The sequence below is a fragment of the Alligator mississippiensis genome, chromosome 13 (assembly GCF_030867095.1).
Source record: "Alligator mississippiensis isolate rAllMis1 chromosome 13, rAllMis1, whole genome shotgun sequence".
In the NCBI taxonomy this organism is placed as follows: domain Eukaryota; kingdom Metazoa; phylum Chordata; order Crocodylia; family Alligatoridae; genus Alligator; species Alligator mississippiensis.
The window spans coordinates 15,011,167-15,033,568 of NC_081836.1; the positions used below are offsets into that span (position 1 = coordinate 15,011,167).

General features: G+C 44.3%; 1 long non-coding RNA gene across 1 annotated transcript; it reads right to left on the reverse strand.

The window, feature by feature from the left end:
• Positions 1–6,332: 6,332 nt before the first annotated feature.
• LOC109284695 (uncharacterized) lies at positions 6,333–22,176 on the reverse strand. The gene is made up of 3 exons (XR_002092250.2): positions 22,117–22,176; positions 14,157–14,473; positions 6,333–7,912 (listed from the first exon to the last, which is right to left on the reverse strand). It is a non-coding gene; the product is annotated as an uncharacterized LOC109284695 (long non-coding RNA).
• Positions 22,177–22,402: the final 226 nt, after the last annotated feature.

Consider the following 22,402-nt stretch of genomic DNA (forward strand, 5'->3'; position numbering starts at 1 on the left):
GTTTACAAGGGCGGCCTTGGTGACAACATCTGTCCTGTGTAAAAATGTTTAAAAGAAAGCATAAAGACATCAAAACTGTTGTTGTTCAAATGCATATGGAGAAGTGAGCCTCCAAAGACATGGCCCACACAATCAAGGGGGAAAAAGTCAGAAAGGGTTGTAATGACTCTCTTTTTGTGTGTAAAAGGAGGTATTCTCAGGGCCATAATTGAAGCCAAGGAAGTAGTGAGTGAAATGGGTTGGATATAGTGGATAGTGCCTCTTCATGCTCTTCTACTCTGGGATAAAACTAATGAGTGTAACTAATGGTGAGCTGTAAAACCAGTTTGGCATAACACACCAAGCTGCTATAGTTCCTGGGAAGCCAGAAGAAATCTGTCTGGCTTTATTTAATGTCATATGTCCCAAGGCATAAGAGCCTATTGGTTAAATATTCACTATAGCTCCACCAATAACTGGAATTATTTCTCACAGAACCACATAGGCTGATGATAGTTTTATTGCAGGCTGGTCCTTTTGAATATGGATTGCGTCCTACACTTGTACTTGCATTACGGAAGACAAGCAATGATACATTTTATGGGCCTGATATTTAAAAACACCTCAATTCACCCTCCAGTTTTGTGTGTGTGTAAATTTGTGAGAGCAAATAATTAGCGGCATTTCCTAGCATTTACATTGTTATGGCCTAATTTCTTTGTGCAGTTGGGTACTTCAAGAGTGCTCAGATGTTGTGGTGACGAGCTTAGAACAAAGGCTTATCTGTCTGTCTTGAAAACGCACCAGTAGTTACCGGTGACAGCAAATATATGTACTGTGATGCACATACAATAGTGACACGCCAAATTATGGACATCACTATCAAAAGTAGTCCTTTTGTCTTTTATTTAGCATATAACCACCTGAAATGCAATGTGACTTGAAAGCTGTGTGTTCCAAAAGCAGAAGGAACTAAACGAGAACTGTATACGTTCCACCTATGATAGGTACTTCATAGAGCAGGGTTTATGGTTCAGTAGGTATTCGTCTTCTCTTAGAGTTGATGCTGAACTAAAGGATCAGAGTGAACAGCCACAAGGAAAATATAGAGTGCCGAGATGCTGGCAAGCCAGTGCATTCTTTTAATTAAGTGATTTGAATGAGGTTTGTACAAGTCATTGCAACCGTGAGTATTTATCCAAACAGAGCTTCTGAATCCCATAGCATTTCTGGTGGAAGTTTGCATAGTTTCACTAACACTTTGGAGGGGATTTTGCTGTCAGTAAAAGCCATTCAAATCTGGAGAAACTTCTTTAAATGGACTTGCAGGTATAAAAAACTGCATATGACCTATTTGATATCATAAAAGTACATGTGATAGAATACTAAGAAACCCAGACCGAAATGATACTTACTCAACTCAATAAAATGACACTAGCAGAAGGAAACTGAAAGCTGCCTTTGAATTGTATGTAAATTCCTGTAGGTAAGTGTGACAGGGCTTGGTGGTCTGTAAATGCAGAGAAAAACTGAGCAGCTCTCATTGAGGTGCTTTGTCAGAGCCAGATGGCTCATCTTGATCCTTGCTGATCCCTGACAGTTCTTGTATTTCAGGAAAAGAGGGGGGCCTGTGGAATTTATTTGTCACTTGAGCTAGTGAGGACCAGGAGAGACAAAACTTTTGTAGCTCATTGTTATTTGCTATTGGTTTCTTGGTGAGCAGAGCAGGTCAAAGCTCACAACTTCCAGTGAAATGCCATTCCCAGCCAGCTCTAGCTCCTCCAAGTTATTCACTCATTGACATCTCTGTTACAACAGCAGCAAGAGTCCAAATGGTTATAATATCTTCTGCAGCTGGCTCCATCTTATACCTGAAGCATAAGGACAAGGATGAACACATACATGTTTTATTTGCTGGTGAATTCCACCAGACGGCCATTTCTGTTACATCACGAAAAACACACCCACTACTCAATGCCATGATTATGTGTATTAATTTTATTACAGCGTGGTACAGTAAATATATATGCAAATTAACCATGACCCTCAAGATCCCGACTCTCCTTTGCACCAAGGTGTGGGACTGTCGAGCTGAGTCATGTCTCAGGCACCAGGATTGCTGTCCTCAGTGCAGGGTCATTTTTGGAGGAGAACAGAGGGAGGTAAAGTCCTGGGGAGAGCAGTGTCACTGCAACGTTGCTGTTTGAAAATGGTATCTCAGCTTATTAGGACTAGCCCAGGGTTTGCTTCATCACAGCCTCTGGTGGGATTGCTGTGCAATGCAAAGGGCATATGGGTCCCATCCACAGGCAATACACTCTTAAAAGCCTTGGACCTTCATTATGGTAGTAGGTGAACTCAGTTACCCCTACTGCCAAGGCATAGCACCCTGCCACTTTAGCTAAGGGAGAATCATCATTAGCTGTTCATAATTATGGCACTCAAAGGGGAAGAGTTACACACACACAGCCAGGTCATGACTGTATTATCTAGTACTTTTCCACTGTGTTTTGGTCTCCATGTCCTCTTGTCTGTTTTTCTAGGTAGAACTGGTTGAAAAATGCCACTCACTGCTTGGGACAAATTTTTGAAATATTTTTTAGGACTTTTAAAAATGTTCAGTGATTTTTTTAAAAAGAATTTAAATGTAGAGAAACTCAAAACCAAGGAAGAAAAATAATTTTTGCTTGGAAATCAACCCTCTGAAGATTTGACCAAATATGAGGGGGGGGGGGGGGACTGTTTGCCTCAAAGGTTTTGGCTCTTGACTTTTCATTAAAAAATAAATTAGACCAAAATGATTTTTTTTTTGTTGTGGTCCTAAAGTCATTTTTCATTGAAAAGATTTTTCACTCAATATGTCAGCCAACTTGCACGTCTCCTTTCTCACGTCTTGGACTGGAAAGGACTGCAAGTGTCCTCAATGCTGCTTGGACTAGGGATTGTATAGATTTGCATAAAAAGGCTCTGCCAGTGACGATGTTTCTAACCCAACCCCAGCATTCCAGAAATGAATCTAACGAGAACCATTGTCCATATTTCAGAAAGGCCACACTAATGTACCTAAGACACCTCTTTAACTGTATTAAGCTCTATGTTTATATGAGCCACATCTGGCCTTGCTGCTGCTGCTCTCATCTATGCAAAAGCAAAGATTTAAACAAGGTACTGACATCAGAATGGATTGATATAGGAAGAGTAAGTGGGAACTCTTGAAAGGAGATTGTTAGAGATAGTGGCTGCTTGGAATAAATCCAAACCCAGTCATAGCAGAAAGAAATTGGCTTTCTGCTGTACTGTGTTTTCTGTAATGCAAACCAGTGTGCGTGTGGTATGCGATTGTCATTATGGAATGCTTTTGCCAGCACAGTAGCTCAGACACTCGGGGATAATGCATTACACTGATGCTTTCCAGGACACCAACTGCTAAGGAGCTCTGGTGGGTTGTTGCCATTGTACACCATGAATTCTTGAACCTCAAAGCAGGAAGGTAAGCCCTAGTTTCCCATAGGGCATTAGCTCAACAATAGAAGGTTAAGATTGTTGAATCCCTACTTCAGAGGAATGCCTCCTCCTTCCTAAAGTCTTCAGGTTTCACCTGCCATTGCTCTTTGTGTTCAAAGGCAGTCGATTCATATTTCAGACAATGGGAAGAACAATGGGAAAAGCAAAACCCCCATTCTCAGTTACAGTATACCCCTGAACTGGGAAAAGGCATGTTTGTTACTTAAACCCCTTGCATGCTTAAAAGAAAACACCCTGCTAAGATCAAAGTGTCTCAGAAAAGGAGGCGTGTAACCTCCCCCATCCGAGGTTCTGCCCTGTCCCCTTTTACAAAACAGAGTGGATCCAGGACAGGGTTTGGCTGTGGAGCTGTGGTTGGAACAAGAGGTGCTGGAGGAAGTTTTGAGGTGCTCCACAGCACATCTCCAGGACTCGGCAGAGTGATAATAAGGAGCTCTGCTGGAGGCAGTGACATCTTTTGGATATAAGGTAACAGGGAGGTCCTGATGGCTTGTCATTAAAAAAATCCAGGAACGTTTTTGTCAAGTGCTGTTTTTAACAGGAGCATTCTGGCCAAATGTGAGTAATGAGGTATTGCCGATACGTGTACGACCAGTGCTTGCAGCTTCGTACAATGAATTTCTTTGCCTTCTGCCCTCCATTGCTTTGTTCTGTGCTGCTAGGTAGCTACTAGGGCTGTGCAACATTTTGCTGTTTGTTTCGACGCTGTTTTGACTGGTTTCAAGCTCGAAACAGCGAAATCGAAACAAAACAAAGGGCTTCGAAACAGCCTCAGAATGAAACGAGGGCGGTCAAAACATTTTGAAAGTTTCAAAATGTTTGGAGTTTTGAAGCTGAAGCTGGGCTTGCCTGCAGGGAAAAAGAAAGTAAGGAGATGGAGGGGAAAGAAGGCGGAAGGACACAGCCTTAACACACACGCTGGAGAAGAAGCTCCTGCAGGAGAGGAAAGAAATGCTCTGTTATAGTTTGGCTGCCTGAGATGCTGCTGGTGCTACTGTGCTGCTCCTCACCAAGTTATTTTGTACCTGTTCTTATTTAAAGTGGTGGACCAAGCTGAGGCTGTAGGGGAGGAGGAGGCCTCACTGGGGCACACTACCGTGTTGTGTAGAGGCCCCAGTGCCAGCGAAGGCTCACCTTAACACACGCACACAGTCACAAGTCACGAGTTCTGCTTGAGGTGCAGTTTCCCAGAAACCCCTGCACCTATCTCCTTGAAACCTGGCAGGCTTCATGGCCTGCAGTTTTCACCCCCCTGTGCCCTCACACTTATAAGTGACATGAGTTTTGCTTTCAAGACTTTGAGGTGCAGTTTCCCAGAAACCCCTGCACCTATCTCCTTGAAATTAGCAGGCTTCATGCCCTAAGAAGGGGCTACCATCCCTGCTGTTTTCATCCAAATCTGCCAAAAAATGACAAAGTTATAGGCAGTTTTGTGCTTCTCCATTATAGTCTATGGGCGAAACGTTGAAACAGCGAAACAAGTTTCGACAAAATGAAACAGAACAGTGGTTTCAAAATGAAATGAAATGAAACTCAAAATGAAATACTGTCCCGGCGAAACAGCGAAATGGAAGTCAAAACGAAATGGTGCTGTTTCGTACAGCCCTAGTAGCGACTATGTTCTTCTCCAGAGGTGGCAGTATTTCACTGTTGAGTGGATTGATGCATATATTGATTGTAATGCATTTTGGGATAATTTATCGTACATAACTGATAAAAATAAAATAAGGCATGACTAAGATGCAGTTGCTTTTCTCAAGGATGTTGAGAACCTGATGGTGTTCTGAAGTTAAAGCCTCTAGAAATGTATTTTTCTTCCAAGCTGAGGACAAGGCTTACCTTTAAACAAAGTTTATTATTTGCCTAGCACAGCTAGAATTGTACCCTCTTTCAAGTATATTTCCTTGAAATATAACTATATCATTTTATCGAGATGGAGGGGCAAGGGGGTGAGGGAGCCTCACAAGCTTCTGGAAAACTTACACTTGACAATAAAAATCCACACACCAACCCAGAATTCGGATTTATTTATTTATTTATTTAATGCTAGAGCCAAATGAAACATTAACATCAGGCATTTGGAGTATTTGCCAAAATATAGCATTTCTATGTGGATCCAAAATTCTGCAAACAAGTACTTCCTGCCAACTGTCCTCTCCCCACACCCAAGAATCTCAGATTCACATTAATGTGGACTCCATGCTTGGGGTGAAGAAAATTTTACTCCATGAGGTTTACAGGGCCTCATGAATTGTATTAAAAGCAAACTAGCAGGTTTTTTTTAACCGTGGTTTGTAGGGCCCTGGTGCCCTTGGATGACAAGCTAATAGCTAGTAGGGCTATGCGAAGCTTCGGGTGGTGATTTGATTCAGAGGAGATTTGGCCCGATTCGGTGGCCGAATCTCTGAATCTGAATCGAATCAGGGGGCCAATTTAAAGGTCCAAATCGATTCAAAGCTCTCTGAATCTTTGGCAAAGATTCAGAGAGCTTTGATGGTTCAGGCTGTCCCTGGTGGCTGCAGCAGGGAGCTGCAGCCAGTCCAAGCTTGTAAGTACTAGGGATGGGGGAGAGGAGGCTGGGGGAGGGGGGAGGGGACCATGGGGGGACCCCTGCCAGCCCCCTTGATCCCCACCCACTCCCCCAGCCCCCCCATGGCTGCCCCCGCCCACCCCAGCTCTGTACTTTAAAAAAAGCCCCAGTTCTCACCAGGTGCTGCTGGGTGGGGGGGCAATCCCCACTGCCCCCCATTGTCCCAAGCTGCATGGGGGGGCTCTGCACAAACCCCTGACCCACCCCCCCGACTGCCCTGCCTGCCAGGGCTCCAGCCCTTTAAGAAAAAAAAACAAAATGAGAAAAGCCCCGGGACTCACCGCTCTTGCAGAGCCCCCCATGTGGTGGGGGGCAGCAGAGATCACCTCCTGCCGGCAGCAGCAGTGAGTCCGGGGGTTTCTTGAGGGCTCTTTTTCTTAAAGGGCCATAGCTGGCTCATTCGGGGCACCCATGGTGGGGCTGGGAGAGCAATGGGGGGGCGGTTTGGGGGCTCATGCAGAGCCCCCCATGCAGCATGGAGCAGTGGGGGGCAGCAGGGATTGCCCCCCGTCCGGCAACACCTGCTGAGCTGGGGGTTTTTTTCCCCAAGTGCCAGGAGCTGGGACGGGCGGCATAGGCATTGCCAGGCTGCAAGAGGGGCAGGGGATGGGCCTGGCCTGGCTGATTCGGAGATTTGGCCAAATCGAATCAGGGCAGGGATTCGAATCACCGAATTGAATCACTGTCCCCCGAATTGGCCAAATCCGAATCCGAAGTGAATACTAGCTGCTTCACACAGGCCTAATAGCTAGTGCTGGTTTTATGTCCTCCTGCAAGACCCCTGTAAATGCATATGGAAACAAAGGGCAAGCCTTGTGGCAAATTAACAGTTTGTTATGGCCACAGGGATGGCATGCAATTGGGAATGGGGCTAGGAGAGGAGGTGATCTCTCTGGTTGCCAATGCAGAAGAAGATGCCTTGCCCGTGTTACCTGTGCGGAGTGCTGCTTTGGTCCCGGGGTAACATAGCAGGGGCTACAACCTAACTGTACAGAAACCATTTATTAGCCTGCCCTGTCCTGGCATTCCTAATCAAAGATCAGTAACACCCGCTGCCAGTGAGTCGTGGAGCTGCTTGGAAAGTCATGTCTAGGAGCTGGTGTTCTGCATGTTAGGGACTTTCCAGACTGGATGCGCACTGGGAGAATTCATCCGTATAATTAAGATAGTTCATTAGGCAACAGCAGGAAAGCAACAGTACAGGTATTCCTGACATTGAGGAATTGCTGCTAGCTATTTGAGGACACCACAAATTAGCTGAGGCCTTTCTCCTTCCACAGCCAGCTGCCCATTGGAAATTTGTTTTTTAATTGAACAGACCCCCAAACAAATTAAAGTGAAGTAACCAAATCAGTTATCAAGCTACTACTGCACAGCACCCTGACACTCCAGGGCTCCTGGGGCTGCTGCAGAGACAAGGGTCAGGTCCTTTCCACAGTTGCAACATCCCACCTGCTTGAGTTTAAACAGGCCAAGACAATTCTAATAAAGAAGTGATCTTCATACTGCTGTATCTAGCCAAGTCTGCTCCCAGGGGAAATAGGAACCCGCTCATTAGTGGGTGGAATGCTTTAAAATACTCACCTCTCCCTCCCTAATCAGCTGTCTTAGGGGTGCAATTTATTTTTGACTTGGAGCCTCCGGAGATAGGGATTGTATCTGACAGCATTTGGAGAGAGGATTATGTAAGCACACGGATATATAGATTCCATTTACTGCCTCTGAAATTTCATTTGAAAAACAAACACGTTGACTTCAGTAATGTAAAATGTTGTCCAGGGAAACCAGCAGCATGCCCTCACAGACCAGAAGAGGCATCTGAAAAAGCAGAAAAGTCTGTCATTGGTACGGTCCACCTTCTCTCAACAGCACCAGCCAAACCACAGTATCTCAAAATGCTGGAACAAATTCTCCATTAGCTTGTAGCAGGAGGGGCATGAGTGTAATGGGGGGAGACCTTGACTGCTTATTAGTTTGCAAGGGAATTTGATGCTTTAGCTCCCTGTGATGTATTTATAGGGTGATGCCTGCTACAGTGTGCCTGCCTTGCTCACAGACAGCAGTGGTAGAGCCTGCTTGGTCCCCTGCCTAGCACACCATGTCACTCCGTGTCCCTACCAGACTCCACTCAAAGATTTTTGACCAACCACCCAGAACCGAATTGCAGAAGCTGGGATTGTCCCTGTTTGCCTAGTACCTATGGTCACCCTATATCTTTGGGACCCTTCTAGGATGACAGGAATCTGCCCTGTTTAATCAGGTAGCATATGGTAGGGTGTGTTCTCTGGGGGCCCCATGGAAATGCCCTGCTTTTTACCAAGCAACCATAATAAACCACTAACAAAATGCAACAGAGCCCCCCTCCAGCTCAGGGCTTGTGCAAAATGTACTGCCGTAACATTGCCTCTGCTATCAGCCCAAGTCCTATTCCATATCTGTAGCTACCTAGGGAAAGTGCACATGCGTTAAGGCACAGGGACCCTCAAGTTAATTCAGTTCGGGCTTGTTTCTAGGCCTCTCTCTTTCTTGTCTCAGGAAAGCAGTCTCTGCGTTAGCACTTCCCCTCGGGAAGAGGTGCCTGGGACTCCAGCCTAGCCATACATCTCTGTCAAAATCTCTATGAATAAATTAACCTTTCTAAAGATTAGTGCACCCTAATACCGCAGGGTTTTTTTTGTTTTGTTTTGTTTTGTTTTTTTAAGCAGAACGAATGCTAAAAATGCCTTGACAGACCTCACCAGCTTCTGTGCTGTGCATCATCAACAGAGTTAGACTGGGGGTTGCTTTAAAGGCACAGACTGCAAATGTAGAGGACCCCACTGGCCCAAATCCTTCTCTGAGTTCATTCAGGAGGATTTGAATGCAAGTGTTAACAAGCCATCCCAGGCAGAAAGTTTTCATTAAAGCAAATCATAAGTATCACCACCCTGCTTTGCCTTCTAGGTTATATTATGGGTAGTCGGGGTGTCTCCCAGTGTATCACTAGCATTAGTTAACTCAGAACAAAGAAACTGTCTCTAACTTCAAGGCAGCCTGTTTTGGTCAGCTGACCCGACAGCTGAAATATTGCTCCCAAAATTGACTTCTGGAGCAATGGAACTCAGCCAATCTCCAATTTGTTTTTTAATCAGGAGCTTCTCTGCTCCCTGCCCTCTGGACTTTAGACTCTTCTCCTCTTTATTCAGTTCCCTATTTCAGTAGGACACATTAAGGGTGGAGGTCATGTATTTCTTGCTGTGTTCTCTCACCATTGAGTTGCTGGAATTGATCTGATTTTATTCCAGGTGGTTCACTGGGGGCCATTCCAAAGATGGTAGGGAGTGTTTTGATTTGTGATCCTTTTGAGATGAATTATGGGGAGGAAGCTGTCTGCTATCAGAGGAATTAGTCAAATTCCTTGTCAGATGAGCAATCCCATTAAAAATGCATTATCTGTTTTCAAAGCTTAACTATGGGTGTCGGTTGAGAGTCTTTAAAATATTATTGTAAACTTTCACTGAGGAAAAGTATCCCTGAGTCTTTCATGAAGGCTAATCCCACTTCAACTACACTAAACCATCCACTTCTGGGGTGGCCTTTCTAAACTAGATCAAGAAAGGAGAGAAATAAAAGGTATCTTTATGAAATTGTTCCATAAAACTCACACTGGAAGATGCATAGGCTCGTTAGGGATGATACAATATTGTATGATAGCAGCAACTGACTCCTGCAAATTAGGTGGTTTGCCATGACAGTAGTTCTGTTGCCACATGCCTCTCCAAATCAGCCTTCGTGTCCATGCATGTGACATTTAGGACAATATATTCCCCTTGGTCATATCTATGCCTTTTGCAGTTGCATATGCTCTCTTTCTGGTTGTCCCTGCAATACTTGGTGGATAAAGAGTGTGCAATGCCACATGGAAAGCATTTAAAACAACTTTTATTTAGAAAAATACTTATTTCCCTTATGCAACTGAAATTTGCATGGAAATTTCACATTTCTTCCATACTTTCCACTATGAATCATAATCACAGAATCATTCAAAACAGAGATACATTAGGCTTGACAGGTCATTCAATCCACCCTGTGGCCAGTTTAATAATTTTTCCCCCTACATTACAAATCTAGACCTTTTTCACTTTAGTTTTCAGTGCCTTAAACCAAGGTACTTCCATCACTTCCCATTCTTTCTCTTAGCATTTTTCACAACATGCAGCTTAGGCTTTCCTTATCTCTTTCCCCTGTGTTAGTGTGGTTGTGTATGACATCAAATGTCATTAGCAAGGCAATGTCACAAGACCATAAATATATTCAGAGTTAAATGTTTCTATGATAGCTGAATCAGATTATTCACTGTTTTAATAGGAGTGTGAGAAATTCTTTTATAGTCTCTTGTTATTATTATTGTGTAATGAAGAAAGCAGAGTGGACCTCTCTGAAAGAAGGGGAAAGCCTTTGGTTGGCAAGGGACTCCTCCAAGGTCTATGCCAGCACTAAGGGGAGTGTTTCGTGCTGCTTTCTTTTTTCTTTTCCAGGAGAGGAATTAGCAAAGGATAAGCAAACTCTACAGGTCTGGCTGAGTGGCCTGGCATCAACCAGTATCCACATTTCCCAACTGGTTTTCTGGCAGATACATAGGTTCCTGTAACAACTTGGGGCCCTCTGTAGGCAAATAAAACATAGCACACTACTCATGTTATCTCTTGAAAAACCAATAAAGTTATGGGTTCAAATCTCTGCTGGGCAGCATTGCCAGTCCACCTGTTAAAATATTTTTCAAATAACAACATATTAAAATAGTGTATAAGAGTCATAAATATTTAGGGTAATCTGCTATGTTTGAAACCTTTGATTTTATTTTTAACTAGGACTCCCAAGAGATCACATCGTGGCCTGAAAACAAACAACGAAAATGAAATAAACTGAACAGGAAGGAGAAAACAAGCCCTGGATTGATGTTAGCCAATCCATATAAACATTCAGCCCATTTTTTACAAACCAGAGTTTAGAGAAAGCCCCATTCAACTCAATAAATCAAGGGACACCAACACACGTTTTCATACACCACTCCATTTTGGGTGTCTGCTGGGTCTGGAGCTCCTGAAGGACTGCGAGAGAGAGTTACCCTTGTGAGATTTCCAGCTGTGTGTGGCAGATACAGAAGAGGACTGTTGGGTTTGGGTAAACCATGGAAGTGTCAGAGCAAAACCTCAGCCTGCATTAATGAGAGTATTGCCAGGACTTTGAGGAGTCAGAATTTCACCCCTGAATTTTGGGGTGTTTGCTCAAACTGAAGCAAACAATCTCCATCTTGCTACCTGGTTCTACCTTACCAAACTAGGAAGATGCTAATACCCTTACCTGTATTAAACAGCAGCTTGGTTCACAAGAGGCTTTGAAAATCTCCATCAGATGGATATTAGAGAATTTTTATGGAAAACAAACAAAATCTATCCCAGGTTTTTATTACTACAAGCATCCTTCCAGTGCTAGAATGGGAAATCTCAGCCTTGGCCAACTTGTGACCCCAAAGCACAAGAAACAAAAAATGTACCCTCTTCCCTTGTAGCTGCAAAGGAAAGGGAGAGTAATTATACCCTCCAAAATCTGTGGGTAACCCCTCATTGATCAGCATTTTCAGGGGGTATATGCCTGCACTAGCACATTATGGCAAGGAAGATGAGCGCAGGGGACTCAAATGCTCCTTAGGGTGTATGTCAAGCCCTAGTTATCTGTGTCTCTGCCAGACACCATCATGAGACAAGGAGATTTTTTCCAAAAAAATGGGCAACAAAAAACTATCCTCTCCTTTTCTGCCCTATGACTCAGTAATGTCTCAGCATTTTTCTTCTGAGATTGCTATCCCCACTTGGTGCAGGGACCCTGCTAGGTGACAGCCAAGTCACAATCACCAGGACATGAAGATATACTTGTTACATTTGGGAGTGCACTATTTGAGTGTCCTGAGTTGCTCCTTGGTGCATGGAGACCAGACTTGCTGATCTTCAGATGCAGGTGAAAGTGAGGAAAAAGGAGAAATACCAGCTGAATGCATGACATTGTAGCTTTCTGCTATAGAGTCAAGTGCATTCAGAATCAACCCAATGGAAGCCCTTCAGAGTCCTTTCCTACTGTCCTTATCAGTGGAAACATGAGTGGTTCTCGGCTTTAGCTTACGTACCATATGATGCAGTGGCATTACAACTTTTAGACCGCTCCAGACCCAAGATGGTGGTGGCTACCTTGACTCTGACTCTTTAGCAACTGTGGGCATATGCTGGAATGTGAATGCTGATTTCAAACAAGCTGTTCATGTTTACCATAAATAGCAGGCCCTGCAGGAAGGCTCTTGCAACACTGTTCCTACTGTGAACTCACAATCCCTCAAGCCTGAACCAATTTAAGAAGGCAATGGCCATATGATTTCAATATTAACAAGCGGAGCAAATTCATGAGTGGATTGTTGGCCAGTTTCACAGTGGAGACACCTGCAGTTGATCAGCCCGGCTCGTATGATTAGGTGTCAATGCACAATGGGAATAATAACAAGAATCTGGAGTATACGGGGATCACTCAGCCAGCGGAGAGGTGTTAACAGGGAGAGGAAAGAGAACATGATGGGGAAACACTTTCATTTCTTGGAGAGTCTCAGTAAGCAAAAGCTTTTTAAATGGGGATCAAGATCAAATATGTCCAACAGGAAAAGGGTGATGTGTAGATTGCCTAGGGCTGGATGGGGTCACTCCTGCTCACATCAGCCTGCAGCCAACGAGACAGTAAAGAGGTACTAGATCTGCCAGAAATGGAACTGGCAGTGGCACAAAGTGGCCACATCTTCCTCCTGCTGGAGATAGGGATGGGAAGACACTCATTAGTATCTACAGATTCCTAGTCCATCTTAATAGACTGAAAGAGACCTGGGAGGAATAAGTGACCACAGTATGAACGTGAGCTGGCAATGCGATGCTGTAGCCATCAGGACAAATAATATACTAGCATGCATCAATCGGTGCATCTCCAGCAAAACCAAGGAAGTGATTCTTCCGCTCTACTCGGCATTGGTGAGACCCCAGCTGGAGTACTGTGTCCAGTTCTGGGTGTCACAATTCAACAAGGGCATGGAAAAGCTTGAGAGAGTCTGAAGAAGAGCCACCTGTATCAGAGACTTGCATGAGGAAAGGCTGAGGGATCTGGGACTCTTCAGCCTGAAGAAAAGAAGGCTGAGAGGGGACCTGGTAGCAGCTTACTGCTACACTAGGGGAGTACATCAAGGGCTCGATGAACAACTATTCACCAGGGCACCCTCAGGGAAAACCAGGAGCAATGATCACAACCTCCTGGAAGACCGTTTCAGGCTCAACATTAGGAAAAACTTCTTTACAGCTAAGGTGTCCAGACTGTGGAATAAGCTCCCTCCAGAGGAGGTGCAATCGCCTGACCTGGAAATCTTCAAGAGGAGACTGGTTGGTCACCTTGCTGGGGTTACCTGACCCCCAGTTATATTTCCTGCTTGGTGCAGGGGGCTGGACCTGATGATTTTCTGAGGTCCCTTCCAGCCCCTTACTATCTATGAATTAAACAGGAGGCACCTATTAAAGAAAGCAGCTGCTAATGCTAGGCCCGAGCAAACTGATTTGACTCATGTAATTATCAAGGCAAATCCCTCAGTGCATCATCTGTACATGAACAGACAAAAAGAGCTGCAGTGATGTTACCCAGAAATACCCAGACTATTCCACCAATTTAGCTTAAACATCCAAATGATCTGAACCAAAGCAAGTTGCATCATGCTTCCTCCGCACTAATTAGCAGGGCTGTTTGTGCTCCAGCCTCATTCTCTGAAGCACTTTGTCTTTACTTTTTATACATTCACTATTTATCTTTGCTTTTTAACTTAGTTTTTACTTCTCTCAGCTGCCCCCCACTTTTCAGATCAGAGGTACCCCAATTTGAATCAGGGGCAGTGCTGGGCATTATTGGTCAACATGGATTGCTTTGTTGTGTTATGAAGCTGCTTTTTCTGTGCATCTGAACCAACACTGACCTTCCCTCTACCCCAAATGGAAAATAAGAAACGAACCTGAATTTTCTTTTGCCAGTTGCTGCTTCCTGACACTTTCGATGGCCTCTTCCCAGGAGGTAAAAAAACAAGCCTTGGTACTTTTCACCAATGCTAAGCTGTTGTTTTGGCTTTCTGTGAATGACTGGTTTCAGGCGATTCTGTCAGCAGGCCTTGCCAGAGCCCAGGTTTGGGATGTTTGCTTTGGGTCTGTCTTGTGGTCGGATGGCTGTGCTCCATTCCACATGTAAACATGGGCAACAACTCGCATTTAACAGTTCTAAGCATTTGGAGCTAGGTCAAAGGAGCTGCCCCCCTCTCTTTAATATAGTGAAATCCTGCACAAAGCAAAAGGACTCTTTAGTAGCGAGAATGCCAAGGTCTTGCCAAACTTATGATTTTACTTTATTTTTTCCCCCCAGAAATGCCAAGCACAAAGACTGACCCTTTATTTAGAAGGCGCTGTGAGGAAGGGAAATCTTAATTGAATCTCAGACTGTGCCATTTGGAGCTATGTCTAAAGGCATGCTGTCTGCCCCTCAGCTTGCACTTGCACTCCAGGCCAATTTCCACACTCATTTACATGAGTTTAAATCACAGGCACTCCACTGCTCACTATGCTTGTGTTACTGAGACTGAAACATGGCCCCTGGGCTATTTAAAGCCTAATCTTTGTTCTCTTAATTCTAGGATTGCCCTTGGCAATGACATTAAGGATGCTTGTACTGGCCAGTTTTTCCGAAAGACCCAGCACCCACTGTGGGATCTTGTTCTGTGCCCAGATCTTTTGCAAATCAAGCTCCACATGACTGAAGGTTGCAAAATTGTGTCCCAGAGCTGAGTGGTGCCCAGGACTCCTGCTGGGCCTCTGCCCAGGTGTGAATTCCATCTTTTGTGTTATGTGCTGCCATGTGTTGTAGGGGAAGTACAGCGGGCATCAGCATGTGGTTCAGATCATGAGTCTCTTCATCTTGCCTTGTTAAGCACTGGCTCTTCAGTGCCAACAAGAATGGGTTTCACCCTGCAACTTTTTCCTCATGTGAGCCATCCTTGCTCACACAAATGATCCCTTGGCCTTCAGTATTTCTAATCAATTCAGTGGGAGGGTTTGCTGGGCTGGGCCAAAAAGAAGGCCCTCTATCATCCAACCAGAATTGCAGAAATGACAGTCAAAGACATTGGCACTGTTTGAAAGGGAACTGTAGGCATTGGTCTCTGCAGAACAGTTTCCAAGCCTGTGCCCTGAGTAAATGAATGCACTGGCCTTCAGACATGGGGGCGAGGAGGGGGGGAAACAACTCTATGTTATACCCCCATGTTAGCTTTTCTGCTACCACCCTTCTTGGCATGCATGTTGCACTCCTTTTGCATATCCTTTCATTGCCAAATCAGTGAATGTTGGACTGATGCTTATTCCTATTTATGACTCTCTTACATCTTGAACTTAAATCACTTCTGAACCTAGCCCACTATTTACATCATGCCTGAATTTCCCTGCATCCTCTCAGTGCAGGGATTGCATTTCACCCTCTGCCCTTAGGCCCAGCATTTTTCTCTTTACAAAACACCTGTTGGATGTTCAGTGCCTCAAGTGCAGCTGACCATAAAGTGCTCCATGGACTACTGGTGGTCTCCAGAGCACTTTCTGGCGTTCCATAGACAGGCTAATCACCTAGTGCTGGCCCTCTTCCTTATTTCCATCTGCCGAAGTACATTCAAAGACTTCCCTAATAACACTTTCCTATACAAATAATAGCTGTACTTGCTGCAGGAATGTTTTAGGAGCTGACCCAAGAGCCAATCATTTTTGAGATGAGCTCCACCATGTCAAAAATAGTTTGAAGGCTCCAGATCTAGCACATGGTTAATTTGCTTGGAAATGATGGCAAAGTGGTGGAAGGTAGCAGAGACCTGGAGATGAAGAGGTTAACTTGAACAGTTGGTTTCTCAGTACAGTGGTTTGTGAACTCAGACAACTTTGCAAGTGCAGTACTGAGTCTGATGAGAGTCTAGCATACCCTGTAGGTCATGGTTCCTAAGTTGGATACATATTATAAAGCTTTGCCTTAAACTGGAAAAGCTGGGAAACATAGGCAGGCGGCACTTCACAGGCTCTTTGCTCGGAGGATCCAGAACGCTCCCAAATGCAGCCTGGGTGTTCTCATTTCTGAGCTGTGGCCCATAGCTGCAGGGTGAGGGCCCAGGCCGTCAGTGACAGGTTTTTATTGCTTAGGAACTGTGAGAGGCAGCTGCTGCTATTCTTTGATCAGGAAAGTTCCCGGCACAAACAACTGTCCGGCTGGTGCAGGCTTTTATTTTTCTTTAAAAATCCCTCTATAAATGTATGTGCTGTCTCAACACAGCTGTGGGCTCCCAGTAAGGTGGAAAACTAGGTCCTTTGGGCCACAGCCCAGCCATCCCTGCTACAGATGGGGACCTCCTTGCCCAGGGATTTCTAGCCCTGTGCATGGATATTTCTGAAGGTGTCCAAGGATGTTGCAAAGGGGACATTTTCTAAGCTGCACTCTCCTCCTGCAAAAGGGCTCTCTGAGCCTCATGCACTTTAGTCTGTGTGTGCAAGTGTCTTATTTCCTCTAGGAGACATGAAGCATGTGTGTCTACCTTGGTCTTATCTAACCAGATAGCTTGATGCTAAATGTTCCCTTCCATTATCACTAAACTGTTAAGGAAAACTCTTCTAGGACTTTCTAACTTGCACCCTGGAAACTGTTTTTTCTGCATGTTGGCTCTTGATAGAGCTTTTTCCCCTGTCTTTTACTTGGAGGTGCAGGCTGCCTCTGACAGATGTAGACAAACCCCCAGTCTCCTGCAGGAAATGTCTGGCTCCTCTCTGAGAGGGTGTGGGTGAAGTGGTAGAAGTTTGGCCTAGATTTTCCGCTGTGTAGAAAAATTGAGGTATGGGTAGGAGAACATCAGGAGCTGGTTACATGTCCTTGAGTCTCTGCCCTGCCACTCCCAGAAGTGAATGTCAATCTGTACCCTGGCCTGGCGGTTCCAGAGAGAAGTGAAAGGCCCATTGATGCCTATGGGGCATTCCTCCAAACCAAGGGAATCACCTAAATCGGCACTATCCTAAGTGGCATCTCTGAGGTACAGAGTGCGATTGGGCCATTAATGGGTTTTTTTTCCAGCTTGTTAACATGATGCAGTTCTACAAAGCAGACAAAAGATTGACCAAATCTGTTTAATTAATTAGATCCTTGTGTTGTGATGAATATATACTTGTGATGAATCTGGACCTTCAGTCACAAGTCCCTTTCCTAACATAGGTAAAACTTCACTCTGAAAAACTGGCACTCAGCTCAGTTCAGAAGGGCTTGGGTTTCTCTTTCCTTTTGTTAGTGTTGTAGGGTTATTGTGGCCATGATAGTCCAGGGAATAAACAAGAAACAGGACATCTGCTTCCTTCCCAGACCTGAGGAAGGGCATTTTGAGCTTGTCTAACATATCTCCCAACAATATAACTGGCCCGATAAAAGTTATTTTATTTCTCTAAACAAAATCCTGCTTCCTTTGTTAAAGGCCTTATACAGCGATGTGTCCTGGAGCGAGCAGGGTTAAGGACCTGGATAAGTCACAGTCTGAGGGAATCACCTGCAGAACCTGATGGAAGCGGAAATCTCAAAGATGATGTAGCAGAAGCGGGGGGGGGGGGGGGGGGGGGGGGGGGGGCACAAAAAAGAGGCGGAAAAGGGAAACCAACTGACAAGTTGGCAAGTTATCGCCTAAAGGAAGTTATCACCTGGGGAAGCCTGATAGTTGGGAAACCCCTGAAGCAGCTGGAGGTGTACGGCCTCTGAAGACTTCAGGAGGCAATAGGGGTAGATGGCTATTGCTGCCCTCTGAAAGCATTTACAGGTGAAGTTGGAGGGAGCTGGGGGGAACTTTGGTCCTTTTGGGAAGGAGCTGGTATGGAAGTGGGCAGTAGCCCTGTCTGCCTCCATGGCTCTTAGAAGTTTGGGTCTGTATTTGTTGTGAAAGCCCTAATCTCTGGCTCATAATTTAGTTTTAGTGTCTAAAGGCCCCGGGGTCATACATGAGAGGTTTAATGGTATGAACCACCTGACATTCACAGTTACTGCTATGATGTTATTGGCCCTTCTGGAAAAAGGGATGTTTGGAATCAAAAGTTATCTGTCCAGGGTTCACTTTTCTGCTCTTTCCCTCCCCCTCATGCACATGTACAAAGTGATCATCTTCAAAGTACTGTCTCCAAGAGCGCAGAACAAGCCGCAAGACTCTGTTCAGTTCCTGAGGAAACCAAGACACCATTAAATCCCCCATGTTATTAAAACTATGAACAAAATATAACTTGTGGGTTTTTTGTGCCTCCGGTAGTTCTCAGTCCCATCTTGGTGGGTGAACTGAGTAAATATTCTGCAAGAGATTTTTTTGTTTGTTTGTTTGTTTTAATATTTGCAGTTTCATTCTGCGTTTTCACTTTCTATCAATGTCTTTTTCTTGAAATGGCTGCTGTGGCTTTCTGACCCTAGGCAAATATATCAAATGTTCTTATATTTAACAGAGTTCATTTAAATCTGAATTTCAAATTTCAGAAATAGCTGTTTTCTCTTAAAACAAGACCCTTCATTTTATTGTCAGAGAAAATGCAAAATTGCACCCGATGTTCTGAAAAATCAGGCTGTTATCACAAATTGTGAATGAAATAGAAAAGCCACACTTTTCAGGAGTTTTGAATTTGGCAGCAAATATATAGCACAGCCATTAATATCCTGTCTGGCTGTCTAACTTATCGCTGTTTGCATTTGTAATTTGCCTTAAATGGTATGACAGAGGTATATAATTTATGTGAGCACTGCATATTTCTGCAGTCGGGTACCAGAGGCTTTTAGTTTGGTCATGTACCATTTAAGGGCAAGGGTTTGACCAAGACTACTGCTAGGCTCCAAGAAATGGTATGTTCAAAAATGTGTAAGTGGCTTAGGGGTGTAAATTTGAACACTGAAAATATTTTGCTCCTAAGTCACTTCTGCTTGCTGTGAAGGTCTCTCTGTCTATATTTTGGCACATTAAAAATGACCTGATTTTAAAAGTTGTAAGCATCGAACAGCCCCTAATAACTTCAGAGGGAGCTTCCAACTGCTCAACATTTGTGAAAACAAGAGCACTTATTGAGGAACCTGACTAGATGCATGTATTTTTTGGCCATGCAACAGAAGGATGAATGCTTTATCCGCTCTTTGCCTGACATTACTATAACAGTCTTTGCCAGTAGGTGGGGTTCCAATCCTACTGAAAAAAAAGAGAACCTGGGAAACCTCTCCTCTCATCTACGTACTTGCTCCTTTTGCACATACATACCCAAGCTGGCCACATCTGGAAATGTTTGATTTGATATAGTGTCATTTTACATTGCAGAAATGAGCGTAAGCGGTTTTTTAACCCACCAAGTGAGAAATGTGATCTGGGTTTTACTACCGACCCTTTAAATAAAAAACAGATCGCTTATTAAACCATTATCTATCAAGGATATGGAGAGAGTTAGAAATATCCCAGGATCAGAATCAAATTGAAATTGACACGTTTCTGTCTACTGTCTGATGCTAACAGTGCGTTTCATTCCTGGTTGGTGGGGGAAGTTGTATAAGATCAGATTTGAAATCACTTCACCCGGGGAAAAACAAACCCAGAATTTACAAATCCAGAGATATAGGATAAAGAAACACAGCTCATATCCTATTCTGGTATCTGTGTTTGCTTTGACCATTTCCATATAAGTATGAAGCATTGCCCATAGGAAGTCACTGAAGTGTATGATCATGTGCTGCTTGTTATCCAGATTTGGATAAAATCCTCTCTTATGAACTCCTGGAGCAGTAATAGATCAGGGGACACCAGGTCCATTCCCAGGCTTCTTTTCTTGGAAGACCTGATGTACTGATGTCTACATCTGCATTGCAGGCTAACCCAAGACAGCAGAGGAAATTCCTGGCTGGAGTAAATAAGTATGGCTCCAACAACTTCAATGGATTTGCTTTCTCTTATGCCAGTGGTGAATTTGGCCCTTTGTGTTTGAAAAGGAATCACAGCTGATCTGGGACTTCATAGAGGCCACTGAAGGGATGCTTACTAACTAGTATAACTAACTCACAGATGCCTGTACTCATATATGACCAAATCTTGCTTCCTGTACTGCTGCAGGGAGATCCCTGCTGGCTTTAATGCAACTATTCATGTGAGCAAGACCAGAAGGATTTGGCTCTCTGTGAATTATGACAGCAGGCATCTGAAAAGAAACTGCGATCAGATTGGAAATGGCTTTTTGCCATCATGTTGCATTTGAAAGCTCACGTTACTTGCGTTGTATTATATTGCATCACACTCAACCAAGTTGATGTGTCATAAGCCACCTAATGTAACTATACACTGCATAAATGCAACAGAATGCCTCAGAAAAGTGGTATTTCATGCTCTCCAGCTAACATTTCGGCAAAGATTAAATCCACAGAAAGTAGGTATGTCCAATTGTCCATTTGGATTGGCAAATAATTCATTATCCACATTATCTTTGAAATGTCATTCTGCACTGTAAATCATTAAGACCCTGCTTTAAATGCCATATTTATCAACAGAATTTTTATAAGGCCAAGTGTGATTTTAGGACCAGTTTACCCAGGTGCACACACTTTTTCTCCTTAAAATTCCTGGAGCTGCCCACATCCATGATCAAAATTCAGCTTTTTGTTTGCTCAGAATAATTGCTTCCCTTTGTAAAAGGAAATGATCAATGGGTGAGCCTGAAGCAGTTCAGAATTTCAATTCCAACCAGCAGGACAGCCACTAGGAGGTTTTCTCAGCTACTCTTGGTCTTGAGATCTCAGCAGAGCCAGCTTTTGGGTCAGAATGCACAAAAGGGACATTCAGGCTAGAACAGACTGGGTAGGGGTCTGGGAGTCAGGGTGTCTAGAGGGCTTATGGCAGCTCCACCACTCAGTGTATGGGCTTGAGAAAAAATGCTTCCCCTCCCCAGTTTCCTCATCTCACAACAGTGCTGTTGGATTTGGACAATTAGTGATGGAGTGAAAGCCAAACTAATTTGGAGAGCAAGGGAGAGCCCAGAACTTCTTAATGGGGCCATGTGAGAGAACTGGTGAAGTGCAATGGGGTTGCAGTCTGATTTGAATGGGAGTCTCAGAAAGGATTGATCAGCGGAGGGAAGCTTCAGTGCATTGCTGAGGGAGTGTGGATGTTATTCTGCACATCCCAGAGGGGTGGCTGTCTGAGAGGAGTGGTGGTGCAATTAACTTTTACCAGGCCCAGATATATTCCTGTGGTACTTTGAATGGGTTAGAAATCCTCCCCAGAAGAGAACTTCCCCTGCGCTCCTCAAACCTCGGGCAAAAATGTAAGGAGTCATATGTGAGGACATGCAGTTTGTCCCACTCTGCCCTAATTGCCTCATCCTGCTCTTTGGCCATTGTCCCCTTCCCTTGGACATGAGTATAGGGAACTTGGCTCCCTGCCTGCTGCCTAGCCACAACTCAGTCTTCTTCATCAACGATCCAAACCAGCTCTCAGCAGAGTCAATGGGAGTCTTTCCTTTGTGGGTCCAGACTCTAGTGCCAGTCAGCTTGCAAGCCTTGCAAAAGGAGAGGTTTACCTGCATGTAGGGAGAGAGATGAACCTAAACCGGATAGCCATGATTCAGTTTATAAGCCAACTACAAAAATGCCCAGTAAAGAGACACTCATTTAGGGACGGACCTGGCCAAAGGACAGGTGACTTAGTAGAGTTGCCATACAAACACAAACCTGGTGCTGTCAGCAAGGCTGGTAAAAGGGAAAACTGTTTCCTAGCATCTGCTCTGCGTGTCACATACAGCTTTTCCCAGCACAGACTGACCTTTCCTGAATAGTGATAATCGAAATAACATTTCACCATATTGTAAAATTAGAGACACTCCAGCAACTACTACAAGTGTTGTGAGTTTCTCTCTTACCAAGTCGGAGAGGGATTTCTGATCTCTTCTGTGTCGAATCCTTGATTGGCTGTCACCCTTCTTGACATGGCCTGCTGCCTGCAGTGGATTGGCCACAGGCAGATTTATATCCCCCTGTCACAGCCAATAGAAATATAGTGTTTCTTGAGTCAGTGTTTAGTTACAGTGACAGAACCCTGATTGGGTGAAGCCTTGTGATTTATGGGTTTTTGCTGAAGAGTAACTGGATTTTATCAGAACATAATGATGTGGCACTAATGCTCATTGCGAGTCAACATGGCCGACC